Below are 19,886 nucleotides of genomic sequence, written 5' to 3' on the forward strand. Positions count from 1 at the left end.
ACCCTCTCTCTCTGCCCCTCCTCCGCTCATGCTGTCTGTCTCTCTCTCTCAAAAAAATAAACATTTAAAAAAATTAAAAAAGAAACAAAAATACTATTGCTCTAGATAGTCTCCTAGAATCTACTGAAACAGCATCAGGCATTCTCACTAGCTAATAGATCACACCATCTCTCCTCTCTTTCCCTCTGCTCAGTTTCTCAATATGTCTTTCTCTATTACACCTTTAACCTACCACCATCTGGTATTCACTAACTACAAATACTCTCAACTGATGGCTTCACCCATGTTTCCTTCAGAAAATACCAGAGAAGCCATCAAATAATGATTTACCACCTCCTTCTCTCACATTAGAATAAAGTGACCCTGCACTTGGGTCTGTCCTCTCACGTACTCAAGACTTCACACCCTATTATCCCTTCACCTACTCAGACTTCACACCCCTTCTATTATCCCTTCCTCTTACATCAATTCCTCCCTCTTTTGCTACCAGACCATCCCCCTAACACCTAAACATGCTCTAATATTTCCCATCTGGCTTCTGTAAGACCACATCCCCCTGATATCCCTTCCACCGCACCGAATCATTCTAGATGTCTCATAGAGAACCTCAAATCCAACGTATCACAACTTTGAATTTTATTGCTATCCTTCTGTCCCATCCCCTCCTTTAGTCTTTCCCATATTGGTAAACAGCACCATGTTCCACACAGCAGCTCAAGCCAGAAACCACCTAATTCCTTCCTTCCCTCACCTCTCACATCTAATCCATCAACAAATCCTGTTAATTCTGTCTCCCAAATAGATCTCAAATCCATCCACTTCTCTTCATCTTCACTGCCATCACCTTAATCCAGGTCATAAAGAAAGGGTCTGTCTGACCAATCAATTCTCCAAACAACAGCTAAAGCTATCTTAAAAGTTAGAAGTGAATTATACTACTCCTTTACTTAAATCCTTCTGATGGCTTCCCAGTACCCCTAAAATAAAACTCACATTCCTTGCTTTGACTCTGCAGGATCTGATCCCTGGCCATCTCTCCCCATCATCTGTTTGCTCCGTGAACACTCTTTTCCCTCAACTTCTAGAACAGTAAGTACATGCTCATTCCAGCATCTGGGCCTTTACCTCTGCTTCTCCTTCATTCTGAGAGGTTCTCCCTTCCCTCCTTCAAAGAGCTAGCTTGTATCATAGCTTAAATGTCACCACTTTTGACAGGTGTCCCTCCTACCGCCATTATTTTTTACTTCAGCACTTTTAACTCCTTTATAGTACAGATGGACCCCAACTTACAATGGTTTTCCTTATGATTTTTCACTTTATGATGGTGGAAAAGCGATATGCTATACTTTGAATTTTGAATTGTGATCTTTTCCCAGGCTATCAATGTGCAGTATGATAGCCTCTCATGATGCTAAGCAGCAGCAGCAAGCCATAGCACCCAGTCAGCAGGCAATTGGGAGGATAAACAATCAATACACCTATAACTACTGTTTTTCACTTTCAGTACAGTATTCAATAAACTACATGAAATATTCAACACTTTATTATAAAATAAGCTTTGTGTTAGATGATTTTGCCCAACAGCAGGCTAATGTAAGTGTTCTCAGCATGTTCAATGTAGGCTAGGCTAAACTATGATGTTCAGTAGATTAGCTGTATTAAATGTGTTTTCAACTTAACAACAATTTCAATTTGCAAAGAGTTTATCAGGACATAACCCCATAGTAAGTGGAGGAAGATCTTTACATATCACAATCTGTAATTCTGTTTATTCCCTCACTAGAATGTAAATGGTAATATTTAGAGAAATTAAGTAACTTACTCAAAAACTTTTTTTTTTTTTTTTTAATTATTTAAGCACTTTCTATGGATAGGCAATGTGCTTTTAAGGTACAAAAGTAGGCAGTGTCCCTGCTCTCATGGAGGTTAGAGTCACAAACACAACTAGTAAGTGACAGAGTCTAGAGACATATCCAGGTCTGATTCTTCAGAGCCCTATCTCCTTAACCCTTCAACTATACTGCCACTCTAGTACTAGGATATCTGGGATGGGGGAAGCAGCAATGTGCTTAATTGGCTGTTCACATGCTAATGAAAACTAAGGCTTGGAGAGTTTAAATCATCTGTCCAAAGCTGCACAGGTAGACATTCGAGAGATTAAGTACAATCATCAGCTAAGGCACAGAGCTTTAAAGTACAGAAAGCGTTCAAGAAACAAAAAGAATCCAGCTTGACCAGGTAGGGCAAGAGGAAATGTTGGAGGATATGGCTCTAGCACATTTTAAGAACAGTGTGAGGTATTAGTTTATCAGTCATTCGATAAATATTTACTGAGCACCAACTACATGTCAGAGACAATGCTAAACTCTAGACAAACAAGGGTGATGAAGACCAAGTCCTCACAGAGATTACAGTCTATTGGGGAGCAAAGTAGTACAGAACACTTACAGTTCAGAGGGATACTTGTTAGAGTGGAGCAAAGCAGAGAGTGCTATGGGAACACAAAGAAAGGACACCCAACTCAGGGGGGGAAGTCCAGGAACAGTGTCTCAGCTAAGGGATGTCTAGGCTGAGATTACACACTTTAGCAGGGAGAGAGTATATAATTGCAAATGGCAGGGAAGTACCCAGAGCAAACTCAGGAAAGGCTGTGTACTGACTATCATCCATCAAGGAATTTTGGACTTTATACTGAAGTTCTTGTAAGTCACCTACATTAGAAAGCTCTCTTAAACTACAATAGGAAGAACTGAAGGGAAGAGGCAAACACCAAATGCAGACAGAGCACGTGGAAGGTAGAAGACTTGAATGCAAATGTGAAAATGAGTGAGAGAAGCAATGCCATATTTGAGATAACCAGATGGCAGAAAAGTCAGGACCTTAAGACTAACTGAATATATGGGGTAAGAGCCTTGGACAGTTGGAAATAATAAAGGTTTTACTTTTCGACATGTAAATTTTAAGTATACCTTGGTACATAAAAGTGGAAAATGACCTGAAGGGAAAGACACTGTCAAGAGAATAGGAAGAAAAACCGCAGATTAGGAGAAAATATTTGTAAAAGATTTCTCTGATAAAGGACTGTTACCCAAAATACACAAAGAACTCTTGAAACTCAACAATAAAACTAACAACCCCAACTAAAAACGGGCCAAATACCTTAAGAGACACCTAACCAAAGATATACAGATGGCAAATGGGCATATGAAAAGGTGCTCCACATCACTGGTCATCAGGAAAATGCAAATCAGAACAAGATGATACCACTACACATCTAGGAGAATAGCCAAAATGCAGAACACCAACACCGCCAAATGCTGGTGGGCATGTGGAGCAACAGGAACTCTCATTCACTGCTGGTGGAAATGCAACTATAAAAGGCACTTTGGAGGTTTCTTACAAAACTAAACATACTCTTACCATAAGATTCAGCAATCCTGTGGCTTACTATTTACCCAAAGGAGTTGACAGGGTGTTTATAGCAGCTTTATTCATAAATGCCAAAATTTGCAATCAACCAAGATGTTGTCCTCTGGTAGGTGAATGGATAAAGTGGTACAACCAGACGGTAAATATTATTTAGTGCTAAAAAGAACTGAGCTATCAAGCCATGAAAAGACATGGAAGAACCTTCAATGCATCCTACCAAGTGAAAGAAGCCAATCTGAAAAGGCTACATGCTGTATGATTCCAATTATACAACATTCTGGAAAAGGCAAAACTATGGAGACAGTAAAAAGATCAGCCTGGGGGAGGGATGAATGAGTGGGTGGAGCAGAGAGGATTTTTAGGGCAAAGAAACTGTTCTTCTGTACACTACAGTGGTGAATACACAGCACTCAGTATACATCTGTCAAAACTCCTAATACAGAACACCAAGACTGAACCATGGACTTTGGGTGATAATGATGTGCCAATGTAGGTAGATCATATTGTAACAAATATACCATTCTGGTGGTGGATGTTGATAATGGGGAAGGATATCACTGGGGCTGGGTGAATATGGGAAATCTCTGTACCTTCTATTCAATTTTGCTCTGAAAGCAAAACTGCTCTAAAAAAAATTCATTAAAAAAAATTACCTGCAGGCAAGAGGATAATACATGGGTTATCAGCATTATAGATAGGAGTAAGTCAGGAAACAAATAAGTATTGAGTGTTAGGCACTGAGGAGATAGGAATACAAAACACAATTTTGCCCTTATGCATAAGGTGCTCTAATAACTATAGCCACAGCCATGGAAAACCAAATAATTTAAAGGGCATTAGAAAAAACACTATTTAAAAGAAATGGTTAAGGATCATACTATTATAAAGTGAAAAAATTGACTCCAGTTGGTTTTGGGGGGAAGAAGGGAGGCAGGGTGGGATGGGAAGTCTTAGGCTTTCATATATTGATTTTATTTGTAAGGTGGTGTATATCAAAAATATTCAGAATTTACACATTTACAACATGTGTGCAGAAATTCCATAATCATAACCAAAAGTCCGTAACATCTCTTTAAGCAAAAAAAGAAAAACCTCCAATCTTTTGGAAACTGAATAAATCAAAGCTTTAAAACACAATTTAAGGGGTCACTTTGCAGGGTTATGGAAGACTTGTTTTCAGAACACCGTATATACTGAAAATAAAATCCTAGTCTTCACATTATGTCACTGCTGTCTTGGCTAAATATTTCCTTTGTAATACCAATTAACTTTAGCCTAATTATAATATAATTACAGAAATTAAAGAATATTGCTCTACATCAGGTTTGTAAGAGCTTCCCAAAGCTCAGAAAGAACAAAGTGAATTAAGTTTGTTTCTGAATTTGTAGTCTGTGTACTACTTATCCTGAAAAGTTCAACATCTATTAATTAGACTGTACTTCAGTTTGAAATATTAATAAATGTTACTAAATTATGCTGAAAAGATCCCAACAGGGAGCACCTGAACCAATTCTATAATATATCTAAGAAAAGATTTTGGCAAAACTAACTTTAGGGTTGACACTTAACCATTCCAAATCACAAGTTTCTGTAATTTCCAGAATGAAAAATTACACAATTTGTATAATCCACTTTAAGTCTCAAAATGTACTTATCATAAAGTTCTCCCAACAGCTACCAATATCCTCTCCTCCACAATTTGAACCAATATTTCCCTGATAAAATTACCAGACCATTACATTTTTTAAAAAAATTTTTTTAAATTTTATTTATTTTTGAGAGAGACAGAGTGAGTAGGGGAGGGGCAGAGAGAGAGGGAGACACTGAATCTGAAGCAGGCTGAGCTGTCGGCACAGAGCCCGACACGGGGCTGGAACTCATGAACCTTGAGATCATGACCTGAGCCAAAGTCGGACACTTAACTGACTGAGCCACCCAGGCGCCCCCAGACCATTACATTTATAACTATACTACCCTTTGCTCTTCCCTTATGTCTAAAAGGGGTGGTAACACCATAGACACCTAACATTGAAAAGGATTCGTTATTCCACTCTTCCAAGTTAGTTAACACAAGTCCCTGGAAGTGAACTGATCCATAAATGTGAAAGTGCTAAAAGGAAACCTCACTTAAGCACTTTGTTTTTTTTTTATAATTCCAGACCACACAAGACCTATCCAAATTCCTTACTATATAAATTTCCAAATGCCACTATCTCAGAGTGCCTGTCAACTTACTATCTAAACCTCTTTTCATTTTGTGCAACTAAAAAAATGCAGTAAAATAAAAACCAAAGCACTAACAACGTACAATGTGAGCTCACATACTTTGGTCTGTGTACTTCCAACATATCCATCATGCCAAAATGAACTCATTAATTATTAAAGAACAAGAACCCAAGCAGCAAACATTTATTAACCACTAACCCCACTGCTCTAAGCCCTTCACCTATTATCATCTCATCAACTCTCCCAACAATCCTACTGGACGTAAGTACTGTCATTACACCCATTTTGCAGATAAGGAAAATCAAGCACAGAGAGGTTAAGCATCTTGCCCAAGGTCACAAACGGGTGGGACAGGATGGAACCAAAGCTGGCAGTACGACTTCCGAGTCTGTGCTCCCAACATTCAACTGCTTTAAAGAGTTAACAATTTACCCTTGACAGCCACTTATCTGGAAATGGTAAATGTTCAACTGCTAGAACAGGCAGTCTGATCGCTGCCCTATATCCAGACTCACAGCTTCTGTGACTTTGACAAATCAGCTACACAATCTGATTTTCTGAACACACAAACTGGGACTTCTCTGGATGTCAGAGCAAACAAATTCTGAATCTTTCCAGGAATGGAGAAAAGAAAAACCTACGCAACACTGTGGCCCAGGTTTCCCACATTCCTAAGTTATAATCTCAGAGACTCAAGAAAGGCCCCCAAACTACCCGAAAAATGAAGCCTAGGAAAACCAAGGTTTACAATAAAAACTAGGGCTTCCCTGGCAAGCCGTTCACGCGATCTCCTCTCTAAAGACATAAACAAGGGAGGAGGCTGCATTCTTCCCACCGCACAATGAAGGCTCAGGCCGGGAGCGGGAGCAAGAAGGCAGCGCCATTGGGGACGACCGCTCCCGGGGTCGCGGGCAGGCAGAGGAGGCCAAGGACGGCCAAGTCGCCCCGGCCGGCCCCCGGGCCCAGAGAGGCACGGGGAGGGGCCGGAGCGAAGGACCGGCCACTGCCCGCACTCAGCTGACCTCCGCCATGTTGGCCGCACACCCCGGGACCCTTGACAACAAAGGCCGGCACCGGGGCGCGGGGAGCGCCCGGCGCCTCCCCCCGCCGGGCCCGCCTCCCGGGAGCAGGGGGGCCGGGCCGGGCGGCCAGGAGGCCCTTCCCCGCCCTCGCCCGACCGCGCGGGGCCGACCCCCACCGCGGGCCTGCCGGGCCCGGGGCGCCGGGGGCGGGGGCGAGCCGGCTCGCGACGGCGGGCTGGGCCGAGCAGGGGAGGGGAGGGGCGGGGGGCGGCGCTCGGCCGAGCGACCGGGCTCTGGCCGAGACAAAGGCGCCCGGCGCCAGGGGCTACCCGCGCCCCCGCCCGAGTGGCGCGACCCGGCCCCGCCGCCCTTCCCGCCCGCCGCCATTACCGGGCCTGGGCGTCCTCCTCCCGGAGAGCCCCTCGCGGCCGGCTCCTCCCTCCAGGCCGGGCCCCACTTACCTGTGGGCGGAGAGCGCGCCTCGGACCCCGGTCCTGGCTCAAACGCGCTCCGTCGCCGCCGCGAACTCCCGCCACCGCGGGCAGTGCCACCGCCTCTTCCCCGTGCCGGCACCGACGGGACACCCTGGGCCGCCGCCGCCGCTCGAGAGCGCGCCCCGCAACGGCTGTCCCGGCTCCCCCCTGGCCGCCGCCGCCGCCGCCGTCGTTTCGCGCGTCCTCGAGCCCGCCGCGCGCCCCCGCTAAATACCACACACTGCGGCGGCCGCCATGAGGAGGCGCGGCCCCGCGCGCCGGCAGCCCGGAGGGGGCGGGGCTTCCCGCGGGCGCGCAGGCGCAGAGGCACTCGTCCGGCCGGCGGCGAGCTGCGTGGGCATCGTGGTGCGGGTCTCCGAGGGTGGCGGTTGGCGCTCTGGCTGCTCGGTTACCGTTGCTGCTACTAACAGCTCGCGCCCGACAAACGCGGGCACGTCACGCTCTCGCCCGCAACCTTCTCCGCCCGGAGGAAGCTAGCGCTTGCCTGCCGCGTGGTCGAGCGTCCCCCGCGGGGCTTTGTTTCGCGCGCGGCCCAAGGGGTAGTCCCGCACCCTCGCCCCTATTTACCGCCCCTCCTGTCGGGTTTGCTGGTTTCACGCAGTGCCTCCACCGACCCTTCCCAACTCCACTCTTTGCCAAAGGAAAAGAAGCCGGCTGCGGCGCCCACCGACCGGGACCCCACCCCTAAACACGAAGTCCAAGCCCCTCCCTTTGGTTTGAGCAGCTCTTCAGCAAAACCCGGATGAGTTTCAAAGGCTTATTTTAGCTGAAAAGTGGGTAGTGTGGAAAGCACGCCTTTCCCCATGTGTCTGCTCATCTGGAAGTCCCACTCATGGGACTGCATTTCTTTTTAAATAAAAAATGAAAAGTCATTAACAGTTCTTTGATGGGTACAATGCATATATCTGAGCAAACACTAGTGTCTGAGACATTTACAAACTGGGTTTCCATGTAAGATGCTCCTTAAAAATACTGTTCTATACGAAAACTAAGAAGGTACTTTTTACATGGGGTATTAGAAAATATCCAGGGAGTAGTCTCCCCATTATCTCCAAACTCCTCACCAATAGGAAAGCTTTGGGAATGGTAAGTTTTTATGCAATCGCTTTACTGAGAACAAACAAAGTTTCAGATCGAAAGCCAAAGACACAGTTATTTTAGGTACTGATGCAAGCTGCTAATTTCTGGCATCCCTCAACAAATTTGTAGACTGTTGTGTGTTGATACCTCTACTTCTGTTTTCAACCTAATACTTATGGCTGCTCTCTTTCTATGGAACCATTATCACATCCAGTGTTTCTTGAGGTTGGGAAAGTAAAAGACCGCATGTTCTTAGCTGCAAGCTATAATACTAATATACTTCTGTTATGCTTGTCCCCAAAGCCCAAAAGTCAGATGAAGAACTCTGGTTGAGTTATGTGCAGTTATTGATATGTTATATCATTCATTTATTCAACAATAAGTATTTACATAGTGATTCTAATATGTTCTGTCATACACTGTGCTTGGACATGCATGGAGCTTACCTAGTCAGGAAGACATTAACTCATTTATTCTTCAATCATTCATTCCATCAATGACATGAAGTGGAATAGTTCTGAGAATAGAGACACTAGCCCTGCATTCATGGAGTGCATACAATCTAATGAGGTACACAAATATTAATCTCACAAATATATCACTAGGACTGTGGAAAATGTTACAAAAGAAATAAAAAGGTATCTGATGCCAAGAAGATACATAACAGGCCAGATAGATAATATAGGATAGGTGATTGAGTTAGAACAGAAGTTTTAGAAGGAATTAACCACATTGTGGGGTAACTGGAAGACTTGAAAAGGAGAAAAGCATTTCAGCAGAAAGCCTTGCATGCTAAGAAGCCTGCCCAGTTGCAGGAACTGAAAAACAATCTCCACTGTGGGGTTTTTTTTCCTTGGAGGGATGGAGAAGGGACTGAGAGGGCACAAGTCATGGGTATGTGGTATAGACAATGCTGAAGTCAATGAGATCAGGACAGATCTTGGCTTTGTGGGCCAAGGTATCCAAATTATGTAATAGACAATACTTCTCAGACTGGTGAGGCCAAGAAAGGATTTACTGAGGGATAAAGTTGGAACTGGGCTTTGGCTAAAGGGTAAGAGTTGTCCAGAGGAAGATGGAAAAGGCCTTCCAATCTAGGGTAACATATGGGAAGCCATAATCACAAGAAAGAATGGTATGTCCAGAACTGAACATGATAGGGATGTAGGGCTCAACTAAGGAGATTGGCCAAAATGAGTGAAGGCTGACCAGGGAGAACACATCTGTCTAAGAAACAAATGAAGGCCTGAACCAAAAGATGGCAAAGAACATGAACCAAAAGATGGCAAAGAACATGTTCAGGAGGGTGTTCAAGAGACAGTTGGATCTGGAGTGAAATCAGTTGGATTTAGGGGAGGATAGGATGTGAGGAAGAGCCAAGAGCCAAGGTGTCATTTCTTATTGGGATTAGGTTCTAAATTCCACCCATAAAGAAGAATATATGTAATCAAAATAACCCTTAAAAATCCTTTCAATTGCCCATAAATTAGCCTACATTGTCTGTTAATACAATCCCATACCAGATATGTACGTATAGAAGCCCAACATTACTTCTACAAAATATAATTTTACATTATTTAAACTGCAGTTTCCTCTCACATTTTTTTGGAGGTGGGGAGTTATTATAAGGTCAACAGAGTTCAGTTTCACTGCAGTTTGGAGGCAAGTTTTTCATTTTCACAGGTGATGTGTTGGGAATAGTCACGTGGCTTCATACTGGTTTGTAAAGGATGCAAGCAGTCACTTTCTGGCCCTAAGGGGGAGGAGCAACACTGGGGAATTGCTCCTCAGGACCTCTTGGCCTGTGCTAACAGTGCAATGGGCATTAACCAAAGAAAACTTGCCAATATGAAACTTGCCAAAGTTCCAAACACCCGGCTTTGCCAAAATCAAATTTTGGCCCCCTTATGTCCCTGACCAGTCTCCTATCCAACAGCATTTTGTCCATCTGAAAATAGCAGTCTCACCTGGCCCACTGCTGACAGGAGGGAAGTCACCTTATTAGCTGGTGGACTCTTTTAAGCCACAGGGGTTCCCAGGACAAAGCGTTCCCTGGAGACACCACACAGCAATCTCAAAGTGTTGGAACTTTTACCTCAGCTACTCAGAAGCAACTCTGCCCCTGGAATTCTAGCACTTGCTTTCCTTGGCTTTGATCGTGTCTGCTCTCAGCTAGAAGAGCCAAAATTACTTCTTCCTTCTCCAGCTTCCTGGTTATGCAAAACTAATCTCATTTGATTAATTTCATCTGTACTAATCTTAACCAGATCTAGGAGGGGCTCCATCTGATTTAGTTCATTCCTATTGGAGGTATGAATAGCTGATAGGTGAGACACAAACATCTCTACTATCAATGTTAAACATTTGAAGGAAAATAGCTCAATTGTGAAGTAATTAGGCATCCTTTTCTGAATAAAAAGACAACTGTAGGGGTGCCTGGATGCCTCAGTTGGTCAAGCTTCCAACTCTTGATCTCAGCTCAGGTCTTGATCTTGGGTCATGCGTTCAAATCCCGTGTTGGGCCCCCGCAATGGACGTGAAGTCTACTTACAGTATCAAAATTTTTAAAAAATAAATAAAAAATAAAAAAAGACAACTCTCCTTCCAGGACATCTAATCTGTAGAAAATCATTTTGTAAACTGTAAAGCCAACCCCACTAGTGCTCTACTTGATGGTATTTCAGGATGAGTGCTAAATATTTTCAGGCCATGCAGGGAAAATATTTCAAGGCAGGGAGACATCCTGTTCCCCTCAAATCACATCAAATGGTAATTCCATCTACTCCAATGAAACATACAGTGCTAGGCCTGTAGCTGACCCCTAGTAACTGCTCTGGTGATACTAAGCAACTTGACTTTCCTCTTTCCTACTTATGGATAAAGAAGACACTGATGACACATCTACACTTTGGGATCTTAAATGAACTCATAATAACCTGATATTTAATATGGGTCAGATACCAACTCACTGGCATCTTCTCAAAGACAATTGTTCTTTTCATGATGCCTGGTGAGATTCTACCCAAGAGATGAAGTAGGAGCAAGTAGAATAGGTAGAAAGTGTTTTACTACATTGGTCCATGATTTTTAACAACTGAATCGTGTTCACCATTAGCTATCATTATTTCTTTCACGTGGGAATTCTCCAAAAATACACACATACACACACATTCTTCCTCACCCCACATTCCCTTACATGACTATTTTTAAACGGTTCTATTAATTAAAAGCACTTGCACACATCTGTCTAGCCAGATCTTTGGGCATACCAGTGTACTTAATTTAAGAAACATGAGTTCAAATTATATATAGTCAAATTACAAATATTTTGTGTTATATTATATGTTATATATTTATCAGATATACTCCATATCGTCCCTCCAATACAATACAATGCTATAGTAGCTTTCCAAATGCTCCCAAAAGCTCAAAGCCTTAGTCTCTCTTAGCATAGCTCTCCCTCCCCCCAGTCACCACTGCCCTTTTCCCAAAGCACAAATCCTGCTTTTGTTTAGTCCTTGCGTGGTGCTGCTCTAATTAGTGGATTTCTGAATAGGTCTCTGCAATCCCTGAATTTTTAGAAGGCCCATATTTCAAATTTCTCTTCCATCAAGCCTCTACTAGTTCACTGACTAATTTGGTGAATGCATTAATATCAAGGCATACAGACTGTCCTGTAGTCAAAGCAAATTGTCCTTTGCATGGATTATACACAATCTCAGATAATGTCAAAGTTGTCAATACAGTTGTTTTACTATGGACCAGTTCACACGACCAAACCCATCACTCCGTAATCACTGATGGCCTGTTTGCTTCCAGGCAGTCATAGAGAACTCCTGCCCAGGAAATGACTGCTAACTCCTCTTATGTTAGACCATCAATACCCATTTATCATTCAGCTTAGCTCCTTCAGGATAGCTCTGAAGACATGTTAGCATTTCCTTCCAAGCTTAACTCTGCTGCTAGCCAAACGGAGAGGCTTTCTGGCCTGAAACTGGGAGGCACTCCTCCCTCCCAAATAGATTCCTATCAGCGTTGCAAAGGAAAGCAGGTCCCCAACATGTCAGACATGCCTGAAGCAGAGCAGAAACAATGTTTTCTTTATCAGACACACCTGTTGCAAGTCATTCTCTGTCTGGGGTTAGTGACTGTATTAAAACAGCATCCAAAACGAATTCTGCCAAACATGGTAGAGAAGAAATTGGAGATACACCATGAATGTCTAAAAAGGTGACTGGGACTAACTGTAGAAACTTCGAGAAAGCCCAAATGATCAGAAAACGCATTAGCCCACAACTTCTTTCTCCTTGCATTTAATCTATTTCTTCAGGAAAAAGATTACAAGCTAGTCAATAAATTTTGCAAGAAGCTAGAAAATCTTGCGGGCCTGTATGCACCTGGTGGTCTGTGGGAGAACATGATATTAACAATTATTTTCCAAAGGTCAGTCTTTAAATCATTGAAATGCAACTAGTATACGTCCTGAGGCTTTTGCTATAAATCCTGCCCACCCTCACTGCTCCCCCCACCCCCAGTACACACATAGTCATTTCCAACGATCCAAATCTTTTCTTTATAATCAGGATTTAGCCCTTTTAAAAAATTATATGTTGATTTCCTGTTATGTGCTAAGGAGTAAAGGCAGGGACAGGACACATTCACCACTGTGTCCCCATTAAGAACGCAGTGCCTAGCACAGGGCCCTCAAAGTTTTCGTTAAGCAAATGAAGACTATTAGACAAGAACCATGTGATTAAAAACTGGTTGTAGGTGGAATCTATTTACTGTTTTTCTTGTCCATGCTTTCACTCATTATTAGCAGATATCTTTTCCTTCTTTCTTAGAAGAACTAGCATTTGTTGAACTCGTAACATGCTTAAATTTACACACTACTTAATTTAAAATTAGGAATATGTAGGAATATTTCCTCATCATTTCAGGATGAGGAAACTGAAACTCAAGAAAGGGTGATTTTTCCAAGGACACATACTAGTAAGTGGTGGAGTGAAAGTTAACATTCAAGTCCACTGGACTCCAAAGGCTTTGCTCTTTGCTCCGTGCCTGTGTGTTCCAACTAAGTTGTGCTGATCTGTAAGGGTTTACACATGAATTATTTTCAAGTTCAGGATTTGCCATTTTAATAATTTTAGAATTAATAAAAGTTTATGGTATATTATCTGGACAACTGCCTACAACTATCTATATTAATTAAAAAATTAAGGTGTAAAGAGAGAATTGGGTGGCTCAGTCGGTTAAGGATCCGATTTTGGCTCAGGTCATGATCTCAAGGTTTGTGAGTTCAAGTCCTGCGTTGGGCTTTCTGCTCTCATTGTGGAGCCTGCTTCAGATCCTCAATCTCTCTCTCTCTCTCTCTCTCTCTCTCTGCCCCTTCCCCACATGCTCGCTCTCTCTCTCTCTCTCTCAAAAATAAACTTAAAAAAATTAAGGAATGTGTGTAACTGGAAGGAATGACTGTGTAAGGAATGTGTGAAACACTGAAGTTGCAGATGGCCACTAGGAAAGGGGGTTCCAGATAAAGACCCAGTGAAGGAGAGGGACAATGACTTTCAATTGAATTATTTTTAATCACCTGTATTGTGTTGCTTTTATAATTAAAGACAATAAAGACAACAACAAGCCTTTAAAGACAAAGTCTGTGAGTTTAGTTTTTTGTTTGTTTTTGAGAGAGAGCATGAGCCTGAGCAGGGGAGGGGCAAAAGGGGTGGGGGTAAGAGAGAAAGAGAGAGAGGGAGGGACAGAGAGAGAGAGAGAGAGAGAGAGAGAGAGAGAGAGAATCCCAAGCGGGCTTCATGCCCAGCATGGAGCCCAATGTGGGTCCAAAGTCTGTGAGTTCTAGACTTGAGTACTAAATTAGTGACCCTAGACAAGTAATTTAACCTTGTTGCCTTCGTTTCCTCATCTATAGTTAGAGACCTCTGTTCCAGGGTAGTTGTGAATATTAGATGAGTTAATCCATGTAAAACATTTAAGGCAAGGCCTGGCTGGGGTAGAGAGAACACAACAGAAGGGGGCAAGGGGATGGGCACTGTGGCAGACAGAATAATGGCCCCCCAAACACCCACAAGTAATCTCCAGCACTGTGACTATGTCCCCTTACAGGGCAAAAAGGACTCTGCAGATGGGGTTAAGGATCTTGAGATGAGGAAATCATCCTGGACTGTCCCATGTAATCACAAGGGTCTTTAATCAGGAAAGATGGGAGGAAGAGAGTCAGAGAGAAGGACAAGTGAGGACAGAAGCAGAGATCAGAGTGGTGGCAGGAAAGAGCCTTGAGCAGGAAAAGCAGGTGGAGTCCAGAAAGCTGAAAAGGCAAGGAAACAGACTCTCCCCAGGAGTCTCCAGAAGAAACCAGCCCTGCAGACACCTTGGCATTAGCCCAGTGAGACTGATTTTAGACTTCTTGACCTCCAGAACCGTAAGAAGATACATTTGTGTTGTTTTAAGCCACTGAGTTTATAGTAATTTGCTCCAGCAGCACTAGGAAGCTAGCACAGACACAAAAGGAAGTATAAGCCCTCAGTCAACAAAGATGGAAACAGAAGTGACAGCCCACTAGGATGGCACCCTTTCAAATATCACAGAACATCTGGATACAAAGCAAAAACCGTCCCTGGGCAAATCAGCCAACAAAGTGAAGGCAGAAGGATGTCTTCCTGGTTTAGTCAGGACGTTAGGACTGAAGAGGCCATCAAAGCTCATTGAGCTGCATGTTTACATGCATGGAATCTCATAGCCTTTTAGTCCCTCAAGAGAAAGCAAATGCCTGCCTGCTAATATTTTAGTGCGACTGTCCCTACACATTTGAATAATTGATTCTTCATAACTGTCTCTTTGGTAGTCAGTAAGAAACAGCGTCTTGCTGTTCACCCCTTAATCAACAGAAACATTGATAAACCCGGCTGACTTTCCAGGTGTATATGTGTATTCATAGACATTTCTTTTCTTCTTTATTTCTTTTAATAAAAATGTAGCTCTCAAAGATATCCTGAGAAAAGCACTCAGGCTTACAACATTACAGCTTTAATGAGCCAAGAATTCTATTTTTTCCCTATTACACAGAACAATAATTCTTAACAGCTTAAACTTTCAAAGCACTTCACAAGCATTTAATTAATCCTCTCCACTGCCAAAGAGAAGGAAACTGATATTCATAGTATCTCATCCTGACATCCTTTAATTTGGCAAGACTTCCGCTGGCTTTGAAAAAGTGTCTGTACCCCTAAGGTTATTTGGGCCACTGTTGCTTAATCGGTCCTTCTTACCTAATGAAACCTGGTAATCGGAGCGGTTTAAATTGCCATCTCATCAGGCCTAGATGGGGCAGGGAGAACTGCTCTGAGCCTGGAAGAGAAATGGCAGTGATTCCCTCAGAGAAATGACAAAGCTCGTCTGTACCGAACCTGCGAGATGTGGCTCGTGATTAAGGCTGATTGCCAATTGCTTCAGAGACTGATTCACTCCGCGGAACTGGGGCACGATGTGTATCATGAGGCCTTCTCAGACCTCAGCTCTCTTGAGGCCCAGAGGGAGCCAGCCGCTGAATTTCACTGTGCTCTTTGCTTAGCCTCTCAGATGCGTGGGAAGCTCTAGGAAGCCCTACTTTTCTCTCTGTTCAGACCCGTTTCCTGCCTAAGGTCTCAATAACATAGACCAGCCACGCCATCTTGCAGAGCGAGCCAGACTCTCTGTTAGCCCCATGTTCCAAAGGCCTTTCCCCTCCTCAGCCTCCCACCAGGCCTGCTCTATTTACTATATTTTTGACTAGCTAATCTCTTTCACTCCATTATGTCAGTTACACAGGGGCCACAATAACGTCAAAGCCCATTTTCAATTCAAGGAAACAAAACTCAAGAAATGCTTTCTGAGTGCGTGTTGTGTGCCAGGCACTGTGGGATCCTAGCTAGACAAGGTCCCAGACTGCAAGAACCTTGATTTTAAGTAAGATAAATAGCCAAATAACTATAATACAATAATGGAGGTGCCAACAAGCTGTTGCTGAGAGAAAAGGGCGTGAAGAGAAGGGAACATAGCATTTGTAGGGGGTAGGAAGGAATCACTGGCAGGTTTTTGACAGAGGTGGCATTTAATATAGCCTTTAAAGGATGTGATTTTAGTGAGCATAATGGGAAGGTGTGACATCATGATATACAAATAAATATATAAAAAGAAATATGAAAGATTTGTATTTGGTCCTTGTCCCTGACAGAAGCACCTGTGTTCCAGACCCTTCCATCCCTCACTCTGTGTACCTCTCCATCTGTCTGTTCTTTTGTATCCTTTATAATATCCTTTATAGTAAACTGGGAATGGTGAGCACAGCACTTCCCTGACTTTTGTGAACCATCTGAGCAGATTACTGAACCTGAAAGGAGGGGTTGTGGGAAGCCATGACTTCTCAGCCGAGTCAGACAGAAGTGTGGGTACCTTGGTACCCATTCCTTGCAACTGGTATCTGAATTGGGGGCATCCTTGTGGAACTGAGCCCTTAAACCTATGAAATCTGATGCTGGCTCCAGGGAGTTAGTGTCAGAATTGAATTGAGTTGTGGGACATCCATTTGGTATCAGACAAGCTCAGCATCACTGGTCTCACAGTATGTGAGGTTATGGTGCTTTGATGTTTAACCTGCAAGGGGCTTGAAATCCCAAGATCTGAGGTGAAATCCTACATGTGTCACTTACTCCTGATGTGACCCTGGGCAAGTTGCTTCACTTGAATAAGCCTGTGTTTTCTTGTCTCCTAAAGCCAGGAATGGTTTTTCCAGTGGAAAAATCCCACACATTTGGTGTCAGAAGTATTGTGAGTAAAACCAGCTCAGAGAGGGTATTCCATACCAAGAGACTGGGATGTGTGCAACGTGTGCTTGGGCAAATAGAAGCCCAGTTTGGCTGGGCCCTCAAAGAAGTACAGATGGACGGCTTTGAACCAGATTGTTCAGCTTTATGGGCTGAACACTTGTTGATGTGTTGCCACAACTTAGATTATTCCTGTACCACTGTCTGAATATTCTCCAGATCCACATATCATCTGTACTCCACTTCACATCATTCCTTATCAGCTCACTGCGTTACGTAAATTTTTTTAAGATTTTATCTTTAAGTAATGTTTACACCCAACGTGGGGCTCGAACCGACAACCCCAAGGTCAAGAGTCACATGCTTTACCAACTGAGCCAGCCAGGCACCCCTATGTAAATATAATGAACACTGTATCAGGGGTCAAAAATGGCCCCACAGACCAACTACCCCACCGTCTGTTTTTGTATAGCCCACCAGCTAAGAATAGTTTTTATATTTCTAAATGGTTGAGAAAAAAATCAAAAGAAGAATAATATTACATGACCTGTGAAAACTGTATGAAATCCGGATTTTAGTGCCCAATGATAAAGGGTTTTTTTTGGACACAGCCGTGCCCATTTATTTACACATGGTCTATGGCTGCTTTTGTGCTGTGACAGTGGAGTTGAATAGTTGTGACATAGACCATACATGACCTAGTCTAAAATGTTTACTCTCTGGCCCTATACAGAAATAAAAAGTTTGCCAATCTCGGATATAAAGTAAATGCATTAACATATACATCTGGAAGTCCTGTCACTTGTTATAAATGAAAAGAAACTGGAACAAATCATTTTAAAATAAAAGTAACACCAGCAGGACACACTCAAGTAACGCCTTGGGAAAGCACTGATTTGTTGAGCACTTACTTTGTGCCACGCACTTTTTGCTAAGCGCCTTTATATGGGATAATAATGATAGCAGCTACAGTGTAGCTTATGATTTAATGTGAACAAATACTTCATATATATTATTTAATTTAATAATCAAGATACTTGATTGGAAATAATGCTGTTTTGCTTTAGGAGACAAGAAAACACAGGCTTATTCAAGTGAAGCAACTTGCTCAGGGTCACATCAGGAGTAAGTGACACATGTAGGATTTCACCTCAGATCTTGGGATTTCAAGCCCCTTGCAGGTTAAACATCAAAGCACCATAACCTCACATACTGTGAGACTAGTGATGCTGAGCTGAAAAGTCCATTCCTATGTCTGAAACCAAGGGGAGCTCTTAAAAGTTTCTGAGCAGGGAGAGTAACATACTCAGAGCCCTGGTGTACTAGCATGGGTCTGGGCATGCTGAGCAGGAAAGATGGGACTGGGTACCCTGGAAACAGGTCAATTTAAAACAAAAGGGTATCAGGGAATGCCCATGTTCAGAGAGGAAGGCAGGAGGAGCAAGACCAAAAGAGCAGGGGGCTGGGGCACCTGGGTGGCTCAGTTGGTTAAGCATCTGACTCTTGGTTTCAGCTTGGGTTATGATCTCAAGGTTTGTGGGTTTGAGCCCCATGCCAGGCTCCAGGCTGACAGTGTGGAGCCTGCTTGGGATTTTTTTTCTCTCTCTCTCTGTGTCCCTCCTCCACTCATGCATGTGTGCTCTCTTTCAAAACAAATAGATAAACTTTAAAAAAAAAGAGGGGGGATGCCTGGGTGGATCAATTGGTTGAGCGTCCAACCCTTGATGTGGGCTCAGGTCATGATCTCGCATTTCATGGGTTGAAGCCCCGCGTCAGGCTCTGAAGCTGACAGCGCAAATCCTGCTTGGGATTCTCTCTCTCCCTCTGCCCCATCCTCACTTACGAGCTCTCTCTCCTTCTCTCTCAAAAACAAATAAACTTTAAAAGAGAGAGAGAGAGAGCAGGAGGAGGAGGGACCCTCTTGGGAGATGCATCCTAGAACGTAGGGATAACAACTAGGAATGAAAGGGACTTCTGAGAATGCCAGCAATCTGTGTACTTCTGTGGCCAGAGAAAATAGGAGAAGCAACGTAAAGAGAAAATAGGGAAAGATTCAAAGGCCCAAGACAAACAAGAGGTGATGATGAAAAGAGCAGAGAGGAAGGTTAGACCTGGAAGTAAGACATACCTGTCTCGGCCAGTACGATGGTTTAAAACATATTGGCTCAGGGGTGCCTGGGTGGCTCAGTCGGTTGGGCAGCCGACTTCGGCTCAGGTCATGATCTCGCGGTCCGTGAGTTCGAGCCCCGTGTCGGGCTCTGTGCTGACAGCTCAGAGCCTGGAGCCTGTTTCAGATTCTGTGTCTCCCTCTCGCTGACCCTCCCCTGTTCATGCTCTGTCTCTCTCTGTCTCAAAAAAAAAAAAAAAATTAAAAAAAAATAAAACATATCGGCTCAATGAGGACTTTAAGAGACAAAACAGATGAACATAAGGGAAGGGAAACAAAAGTAAGATAAAATCTGGGAGGGGGACAAAACAGAAGAGACTCATAAGTATGGAGAACAAACTGAGGGTTACGGGAGGGGTTGTGGGATGGGGGATGGGCTAAATGAGTAAGGGGCACTAAGGAATCTACTCCTGAAATCATTGTTGCACTATATGCTAACTAATTTGGATGTAAATTTTAAAAAATAAAAAATAAAATTAAAAAAAACCATATTGGCTCAGTTGTTTAAGCGTCTGACCCTCGATTTTGGCTCAGGTCATGATCTCACAGTTTGTGGGTTAGAGCCCCATATCAGGCCCCAGGCTGACAGATCAGAGTCTGCTTGGGATTCTCTCTCTCCCTCTCTCTTCCTCTTCCCTGCTCATGCTCACGC

At 43.5% G+C, this 19,886-nt stretch overlaps 1 protein-coding gene across 5 annotated transcripts in view; it reads right to left on the reverse strand.

The window, feature by feature from the left end:
- Positions 1 to 19,886, reverse strand: part of SIAH1 (siah E3 ubiquitin protein ligase 1) — an 83,362-nt gene that overhangs the window by 23,949 nt on the left and 39,527 nt on the right. The window contains exon 1 of one of the 5 annotated variants that reach the window (XM_042919291.1): positions 19,196 to 19,291. The exons of 3 other annotated variants lie outside the window; for them this stretch is intronic. The gene's annotated coding sequence lies outside the window, so the exon portion shown is untranslated. Of the gene's footprint in view, positions 1 to 7,138; positions 7,217 to 19,195; positions 19,292 to 19,886 lie in introns of those variants that run through there. One more of the 5 variants, XM_042919290.1, reaches the window with a different exon arrangement.

This window comes from Panthera leo, chromosome E2 (assembly GCF_018350215.1).
Source record: "Panthera leo isolate Ple1 chromosome E2, P.leo_Ple1_pat1.1, whole genome shotgun sequence".
Lineage (NCBI taxonomy): Eukaryota > Metazoa > Chordata > Mammalia > Carnivora > Felidae > Panthera > Panthera leo.